The sequence below is a fragment of the Sciurus carolinensis genome, unplaced genomic scaffold (assembly GCF_902686445.1).
Source record: "Sciurus carolinensis unplaced genomic scaffold, mSciCar1.2, whole genome shotgun sequence".
NCBI classification, from domain to species: Eukaryota; Metazoa; Chordata; class Mammalia; order Rodentia; family Sciuridae; genus Sciurus; species Sciurus carolinensis.
In genome coordinates, this window is record NW_025920167.1 from 57,346 (window position 1) to 67,894 (window position 10,549).

General features: G+C 33.8%; 1 pseudogene; it reads left to right on the top strand.

The window, feature by feature from the left end:
- The first annotated feature begins 6,154 nt into the window (after positions 1-6,154).
- Positions 6,155-6,825, top strand: LOC124974678 (ADP/ATP translocase 2-like; annotated as a pseudogene).
- The last annotated feature ends 3,724 nt before the right edge of the window (positions 6,826-10,549 follow it).

Genomic DNA, 10,549 nt, shown 5'->3' on the forward strand with positions numbered 1-10,549 from the left:
ATTAGAAATTTAAATGTGATGTTTTGAATGAGCTTTTGTGACTTATGTTGGCACAAATTATCTCATGAGGTGAAAGCTATGAGACCTAAGCTTTAAGAGTGCCTTATAAATAAAATCGGTTGGAATCACAAGGACTATAAGCTCTGTCCATCCTGTGTGTCAAATAGCTAACAACAAATGTAAATATAAATGTTGATGCTTCCAAGAAAGAGAAGAAGAATGCCAAAATCTTGTGGTGGCAGTGAATAAAACCACACACAGTTACTATAAGAAAAGATTTACTAAATAACCAAAGAATGGTGACAGATGTGGCTCAAAGACCAGACTTTGGAGAGATGTTTTCTGCAAGGGAATACTGAGTCTTGAAGTAATCATAAAAAATAAGCAAATCTTCATCTTAAGTCCAAATATATGCTTCATGATTAAAGGGGATTTGGAGGATATTCTGGTTCCTACTTTCATATTTATGACATTTCTCTAACTTGTTTGCTTCTTTTTATGGCACCAATTCAAGACAAATCACCTGAATTTATATATCTCAGACATCAAATGTGAATACAAACTTAATGCAAAATTTTTAGAATTTAGTAGAGTTAACCAATGTCATTTTATGCATGTTATTTAGAATCCTTCATTAGATAGCAATTTTTTCTACAAATTTATTCACGTTCAAAAAATTAAGAAGTTTTTTACATTTGAAACCTTATTGTAGCTGCACCAGAAAATATGAAATTATATTTATTAACTTTGAAAAGTTCATTAAAGTTCAAAAACTATAAAGTGAATAGTTATGTAACTAAGCAAATAGCTTTTAAATTTGGGATCTCAGAATGACATAAGGGCTTGGATACTTTTAGACACTATGAAACTAACATCATCATATGGTTATTGAGAGTCTCTGCTTCTAGGTCTGGTTGATCTGGTTATTATGCACAAGACATCTGTCTTCAATTAAATGAAGAGTTTTAAATATACTCTTAGTGGAAAGAGCCAGAAAGCATGGTGAAATCCCTTTTAAATGCAAATATTTTATAATATTCTTGTATTTGCATACCTTTATTTATTTACTTAGTTTTATGTGATGGTGAAGATTGAACCTCGTGCCTCACACAGACTAGGCAAATGCTGTAGCATTGAGCTACAACTGCAGTCCCTAATCCATAAATTAATATACATATTCTAAATGTCTATGTTTCCATAATTTCTAACATTATTTTAGTGTAAAAGTGGAGCCAATAATAGAAATAATGAAAAAGTTCTGCTGGAAATGTATGGTAGTAAAATATAAAAGGTCTGATTAAAAAAAAAACTGCAAGCAAAGTGCTTTACTTATTTCAAATTAAAGGCATGAGGGAAATTCCATGATTCTACAAAAAATAATGAGCATAAATGTAAAAATAATGTAAGTGTGATAATTTAAATTTCACACTAATGTAAACCTAACAAAAAATCCTTGACCAAATTTTCTATTTCTTCTGCAATGAGAAATTTATTCCTAATACAATTTTACTGTCATTTGTATTTTCCAGCCCATTGTCCAACCCCCATCATTAAACTACTCAATGGAACACTGGCATTTATACTTGTTAAAAAATATCAATGTAATTATCTTAAAACTTATTTTTTTGAGTGAATTTCCAAAAAATATTAGGGAAACCATTGCTAAGTTTCAAGTATTAACACCTCAAATCTCGATATTAAGATCAAAAAAATCAATTGCACAAAAATCACTTTACCTTTAAATGATATTGCTAGCAGAGCTCATCCAATGTAAGACAGGCACCATCAGAATCAGTTTCAGTGGGATGACTTTAGAGCAAAAATGTATAATAAAGTGATTAGGCATGTTTTTGTCAATAAACTCTGGTGAAAATTTGGATGCACCTCTATGAAATGCTATTTCTTGACTGATTTGACTAAAATATAAGTTGTTTTATAAAACTCTGTCTCAACTTTTTCAAACTATGAAATACTCAATGACCATACCCATTTTTTGGTGAACCTTTAATTAATTAATTAATTTATCTATTTGTGGTTCTGAGAATCTAAAGCAGTGCCTCACATGTCAGGCAAGTGCTCTACACTGAGCCACAATACAACCCCTCAATGAACACACTGTTAATTCCATTTCAGATTGACAGCCACTACATTTGCAGAACTTCAGAACAATTTATTCTCAGAAACTGCCTGTCTTGAAGGCTGAACTTGAAATAAAATTAATAACTGTCATAATATTTTCTTTTTACCTGAAGAGGAACAGATCTTTGATAATCCAAGACAAGGTAGCAAAAAAATATAATTGCTTGATCCTAGTAATGTGGTTACAGTCAAATTTTTGTTTTAAAGGAAGAGCTGCCAGTGAGGACTATATTTAACTTATAGTTAAATACAACTACAGAAATTCCATTTAGGAATCATACAAGAATATAAAAGGAATTAAAAACATTTCTGTTTAAGATGGATGGTACCATTCAAATGGGATATCCAAATATGGCCAGGTGAGTCTGCATGTTAGATTTGAGTTCCAATACCTTCTAATGGAAGCACTACTACCTATACATGCTGTTACCTCCTAAAACATATGTCCAATTGATTCAGTCATTTGACTAAAGTAATTTAATAAAACAATAGTTTTTGATACAGTACTAACAAGTTGACTGCAGGATCTTCCATGATGCTACTGAATTAGAATCTAATTCTAGCCCTGACTTGGTATTTCACAAAAGAATATAATCACTAAGATACTTGGAGTTTTATCAAATCAGAAAATACTCATCAGTATTTCTAGAGAAAAAACAGTTCAGCATGTAGCTTGTTCAAGTTGAACAGGTACCTTCAACTCATTATAAACAGGAGCCCATTTTTGTATTTGGTATTCACAAAATTTCATACCACAAATGTTTAAAAAACATTGATTAGGAAATAACATTTTAAATATTGGAAAATATTAAAGATATAGAGGGGGAAAAGATTTAATTGAAAGATTAAGATTTAAACCTGGGAAGCATTCAAGTAGTATTTTTCCAGGAATGTTTTTATTGAATATTTTTTATATTCTGCCTTTAGGATAACTAACAATATGCTCAAGTACAGTGCATGGTAATGGTATAAATGACATATTGTGATGTCAAGGGATTCCACCATGCTAGGTCTTGGTTATCATAGAAAATCTACCTCTACTCTAGAAACTTCAAGGTGTTTCAAGCAGCTCAGATTTAGTTTAATGTGAATATAAAATATCATATTTCTTTGGAATGAATTTTTATAAACATCAAATGTAATTGAGTTTACAAAGGTCCTCTTTTCCAGGCATGGTGGCACATGTTTCTAATCCTAGACTTAGAAGGTTAAGGCAGGAGGATTACAAATTCAAGCCCAGCCTCAGCAACTTTGCAAGACACTGTCTCAAAATAAAAATAAAAATGACTGAGGATATGGCTCAGTGGTTAAGCATCCTGGGTTCAACCCCCAGTACCAAATATAAAAAAATAGAAATTTGTTCTTTCTGAACAAATTTGTACTTAATACATTTATTGTACTTAATAATTCCAAACTAAGGCTAGAAATGATAAATTTAACAATGCTCATAAATAGTTGAAGAATATTTTCAAATGAGTCTAGATAGTAATGAAGGAACATTTTAAAACTCACTATTAAAGTTAAATAACTCAAAACAAGCATGAACAAGATTCCTCTTCAATGGGTTTGAAGAACTTATGAAGGATGAACAATGGACAGCTTACACAGGTCATCACACTCAACTCAGCACTTTCCAGGTGGGAAAACAAGAGGAGGGAGCAGCTTTCTGAATACCACACACACAGCAGGGAAGAGCACAGGGGGAAGGCCACTTCCTCGGTAACACTGCAGGACCGTTTCTACCTCTGCTCCGTCTAAGAAATTTACAGTCTGTTTCAAGTTTTTTCTATATACATAGGCCTGTGAAGAGTATTTCTTTAAGAATTAAAATGTATCTTTCACTTTCACTAAGAACACCACCCAATCTTCAACTCACTTCTTTCCTGTGACACTAAGTTAAAGGGCAGTGAAAGTTACCTCATCCTCTATAGGCAAAACTAGTATGCCTCCAACTTTCGGTAATATCTTCATGTGATCTTCCTCATCCCTTTGCACTCTAGCTCTGCAATATTTCCAATCATACCGATGACTGTCAGATGCTATCTGGAGGCAACTGCCAACCACAAATACAGGCTCACGGAACTTAAACGTGCATGGAAAGACAAATATGGTGTGATTCACTTAAACAAAATGTTAAATCAAAAATTGCCACAATCCAGTCCTTTGAAGTAGTGGTTACCAAAGTTAATTATATGGACAAAATGATCATGAAATCTCATTTAAATAGATTCATGAGGCTAGATTTGGTCAAGTCTGTTGCCTATTCACCAGTCATTCAGGGTACATCTATTCAAAATATTAACCTATTTTTGGTCACACTGAAAATCCAATTAAGGCTTAAAAATAAATATAATGCAGTCCCTCACAACACAAATTTTTTGATTATCCCCAAAATGATGTATCATGAAGAGTCATAAGATGAAAAAAGGCTCTGTACGTTAGACCATGTTTTCCAAAACTCTTCAGGGTCCAATGGAAATGAGAAGGGCTTATATAAGTATTCATCATGTTTGATGTTTTTGCTGAAGGTAATAGTGGAAGAACTTTGTCAAAAAGAGATAGCAAGGGCTGGAAATGTAACCTGGGTTTGACCTCCAGAACCACAAAAAGAAGAGATCTCCAGAGAGTCAGAGAGACAGAGAGACACAGACAGACCAATGTCCTCACCATAATCCCTTGGACATTAATATAAAGGAGGTTTTCTATTAAAATTTTGCTGAGCAACATTACAAAACTGGGACTGAAAGTAAAATAAACATTGGTTTCCTTCTCCTGCTTTGGCCTCTAGAAATTCCTCCAGGCCACTTATTCCTGGTTACAGTGCTGGCTCATTGTACAGACTTATGCTTTTACAAGTTATTCTCACTAGACTTATAATTTATTTCTTAGGTTCTGATAAACAAAACTGAAAAGACTTAACACATAATCTACAGTTAAAACCCCAATATGCTAATAAGGTATGTATTTTTTTTAATCTTTAAAGTATGTAATCTTATCCTTTAAGTTGATTATAGTTGATGTAACCATACTGCAAAATCAACCTGTTATTTCAGAATAAAATAGTTTACATGAAAGCTTTGTTATACACTAAAAGATGACACTACTTAAATCATAATGACTTTTACTTTGTAATACATATCCTGTTGGTAATTAATAGTGGACTTAATATATAATAAGTTTCCTTTAAAAGTCACTATAACACACATTATGAACACATATTTAAAGAAAAGATTACCAGAATTATACACTGTCCTTAATATGCTATGGGTCTGGTGAGAGGGTAAACAGAAGCAGGAAGAGGTGAAGGAGCTGGAGGTTGGGGTAATCAGTGTATACCTGCATTCTCATCTCCACACCTTCACAATAACCTGGCCCATGTCCCATTATTTCTTTTACTCTAACAGCCACCTCAGTGCTCAAATTTTTCAGGTCTGTTTTCTATCATTTTACTTCTCACTACACAGAGTTAAGTTCAAACTTAGGCCTAGCACATGACATTTTCATGATTACTAGGGTTCAGATATGGTGAGAATGTATCCCCAAAAGTTTGTGTGCTAGAAACTTGGTGCCCAGTTTGACAATATTTAAGAGGTGGTGAAATCGTAAGAGATAGAGTCTGGTAGGAGATCATTGGAAACCACCCTCAGAAAGGAATACTGCTGGGGCTGGGGATGTAGCTCAGTTGGTAGCATGCTTGCCTCCCAAGTATAAGGCCCTGGGTTCAATCCCTAGCACCACAAAAAAATTAAAAAAAGAAAGGAATACTGCCCATTTCATTGGGTGAGGCTAGCTTTCAGAGGACTAGACCTGTGTTAAGAAGTAGGGCCACCTCACTGCTTGGACACTTCCAGATATACTGTTCACCTGTCATGTAAGTTCCCTCCATCTGCCATGTTACACTGCAGCATGACAACCCCTCCAGATGTTGCTGCATAAATTTGGATTTTCAGCCTCCAAAATCCTGACCCAACATAAACCTCTTTCTTTACCAAGTAGCCAGACTCAGGTATTCTGATACAACAACCTGGCATCAGGTGGTGCTGCAGGATCCACATCCTTATGTTTTGTGCATCCTGTTGATTTTGCCCAAACCTCTCTAGCAGCTGATGTAGAGAAAGTTGGAGCTGAAAGATAATTCAAAGGCCTGCATGACTGACTGGTTAACATCCACAAATCTAATAGGCTTGAGGGTCTGTACCAAGACTTTGGGACATTTTATTCTGTAATGTTAGGCAGTCCCTCAACACGAAGTCATGGACTGCGGCTCAGAACTTGATACTTTTTTTTGTGGTGCTGGGGATCGAACCGAGGTGTACCAAGGCTTTGATGTGTCTGTGCAGGGCACTATCATCAACTGAGCTGTCTACTTTGGTATCTGTGATTCTTCAAGGGGAATGCTTCCAGATCCCAAGAATACTCACATCTTTATCGGTTGGATGACCACAGTCTGTCACTGCCATTGCTGTATGACTTCCTATCCATTTGATACTGTTCACCACTGCATGATTATGCACTTGGAGTGCTAGGAAATTGACATCATGTCCAAAGACAAGCTTCACTGCTGGAGGAAGATTGCTTGTGATGAAGGAGGCAAAGCTTCTTCAAGGGCACATAGTCAAATATTCTCCAAGTCACAGTGTTGCTTTTGTACTTGTCACCTATGATGAAATAAAGAAGGTCACATAAGTTATTTCCTGGACTTTTTTCCTCTGTGAACAGGCATGTTGTATTATATAACATTTTGTGGGCATTCTGAACACTCTTGGCTGCTTATCAATGTCAACTATGTACTTGTTGAAAAGGGGAATAAATAATATTCATTTGACCAATATTCTCTTAAAGTCATAATAATAATGATGATGATGTAACTCAATGATATTTTATATGCATATTTTTAGTTGTAGGTGGACATAATATATTCACTTTATCTTCATGAGTTGCTGAGGATTGAACCCAGGGCTGCACATGTGCTAGGCGAGTGCTCTACCTCTGAACCACAACTCCAGCCTAGAATCATATTTTTTTCAGTCACTTCAGATAAAAAATTTGGACAACTGAAAGTTTCTGAAAACAAACAAACATAAAGACCAGATGGAAGTTATTAAATTAGACTTAGATGCCATAGTATGAATATCAAATTAGCATTAATGGTCACAAGACACCTATTATAAAAGAAGCTATAGTAGAATATAATTTATATTAGAAACCACAGTGCAGCTGTGGCTTTAGATACTATTGTATAGATATATTAGTGTGAAATGTCACAGGTTTCTATTTAATTAATTTTAGATCATATAGATTAGATATTAGTATTGCAGCCCACAGAGCAGCTATTATATTATTTTTACCTTGTATGGTATGTATATCATATTGGTATTAAAGGCTAGAGGGAAAATAATACATTAACTTAAGATGCTGTCCAGAAGGTGGTCATTGTACTATGAAGGCAAAGGGAAGCTCTTATGATAGTTTTAAATGCTATAGTGTAGATATTATATTAGTACTAAAGGTCATATGGAAGCTCTTCCTTTAGTCTTAAATGCTGTAGTCTGGATACCATATTAGCAATGATGGTCAAAGGCAGCTACTTTAATAGTTTTAGATGTTATATATGGATACTGTATTAATATTAGATACTATGAATAAACCAATATATTACTTTTTTGGTACAGGGAACTGACTGAACTCAGGAGCACCCAATCTACGAGCCACATCCCCAGTCTTATCTTGTACTTTATTTAGAGACAGGGTCTCACTGAGTTCCTTAGTGCCTCCCCATTGCTGAGGCTGCTTTGAACTCACCATCATCCTGCCTCAGCCTGCTGAGCCACTGGGATTACAGGCACATACCACCATATCCAGCTCATTACATTACTTTAAAAAACTATATTATCAATATGATTTAGCCACAGGGCTGCCCTTTACCACTTTAGGATGCTGTAATATGAATATCACATCAATATTAAAAGCCAAAATTCAGATTTTAATCAGGTTCTCATGGTCTATTATGGATATCATATCAATAATAAGGTCACAAGTCACCTATTTTTATCAGCTTTTGATACTACAATATGTATATCATATTGGTATTAAAGGCAACAAAGCAGTTATTTTAACAGTTTCTGATGCTACACTGTAGATATAACATTCATACTAAAGCCCACAATGCAGGTAAAATGGATTATTATTTTAGTCCTAAAGTCAGCAATGTAGTTATTACATTGGTTTTGACATTATAGCATGGATATTATTTTAAGATTAATGGCCACAGGGAGGCTATTATATTAGTTTCTCATATTGCATATTGATATTCAATTGTACTAAACACAAACAATTCATTATACTAATTTTATGTGCAAATATGTATATATATAAAACATCAGTATTAGAACCACAGGGCAACCTATTTTATTAGTTTTACATTCTTTAGTATGAATATTACATTAATATTAAAGTCTGCATAGGTGTATAACATTACATTAAGAAGTCACCATTTGGATATAACATTAATGCTAAATACCCCATTGTGGATATTACATAAGTTTTTCATGCTAGAGCATGGATATGATATTAGCACTAAGGATCACAGGGCAGATTTTATGTTAATTTTATATGTATATACAGACAATATATGAGTACTAAAGGTCACAGTAGGGGAATTATGAACTTTACTTGTAATAGTGTAGATACTGTATTACTAATAGACACTACAAGGAAACCATTATGTTACTTTTAAATGACTTGTTATCAATATAATATTATTTATAAAGGCAAAAGGGCAACTCTCTATTACTATCAGATGCTATAGTATGAATACATTGTCATTATTAAAGTCCATAAGACAAATATTTTATCTGTTTTCTATTCTAGAGTATCAGTACTAAAGGCCAAATTGTAGCTATTTTATGACTTTCTTATCCAAGAGTGCAGATCTCTTACCAGTACTAAAGGAAACAAGGCAGATATTTATCAGTTTCCAAAGCTATACAGTGGACATTCTACCATATAGAAGGACACAGAACAGCCATTATATCACTTTTACATTATGAAATGGGCAATTTATTAACATTAAAACCCACAGAAGAGCTGACATATCATATAGGTTTTAAAGATAATACATTAGTATTAATGCAAAAGTGCAGTATTTTTTATCAGTATTAATGATACATGTGGATATTATATTATTATTGAAAGATACAGGGAGCAATCATATTAGTAATAAGTGATATTTATTAACTTTATCATATTAGAATTAAAGGCCATGATTTATATAAATTATTTTGTGATGCTATGCTATGGATATAACATTAATGCTAAAGATCAAAGGGCATGTGAAATGAATTTTCATTTTGGTACCATATGCCACAAGGCAGGCACATTATCATGTTTAAAAGCTGCAATGTGGATACCAGCTCAGCACTGAGGGTCACAAGGCAGCACCTTTCAGTTCCTATGTTCTATTATGATAACTATCACTGCCAAAGACTTGGCAGCAGCTGCTCTATCAATTTCCATGCTCTAATATGTTTGTCATATCATACTAAAGTCTACAAGGCACCAGTTACATAAATTCTTTATGGGTCCATGGGAATAGCATACTAGTCCTAAAGGACACAGTGAAGCTATTTAACCAAGTATTGATACTACAACATGGACAACATAGCAATATTAAATGCCAAAGTATATAAATTTTATCACTTTTTCATGCTAAAATTTGAATCTATTTTCAGTTGTAAAGTCCAAAAGGCACCTACTTTACCAGTTATAGATGCTATGAAATGGGTATCTAATCAGTACTGAAGGCCACAATGCATCTGTGCTATTAGTTTACATTTAAACTAATAATTTACTAATTTGGAAAATCCCAGGGAGCTGTAATGTCAATTTCAGTTTTCAAATACAGATGTCCTAGTAGCATTAATTCCACAGGACATGTATTTTATGAGAATTGAAGCTCTATGTGAATATTAGATTATTACTAAAGGTCTGCAGGGAAAAATTAGTAACAAATGCCACTATATGGTTATCATATTAACATTAAAGGCCACACTATATATGATGGTATATGATCTGCATGAATACAAGTGACATTAAAGCTAATGACCACAGAGAATGGCACATGGATATTCTTTTTCATTTGAAAGGCCGCAAGGTTGCCCCATTATCAGTTTTTAAACCTATAATATGGATACCATGTCAGTATTGAGGGTCACAAGGCAGTTTTTCAATGCTATAAGGTGGATTTCAAATGAGTACTAAAATATACAGGTCATCTATTTTATCATTTTTACATGCTACAATATGGAAAACATCTTAATATGCAAAGCAGCCAGGTAGCAATTTTATCAATTTAATAAGGACACCATGATCCCATTAAGGCCACAGGCATATAAAATGGATTATCATTTTC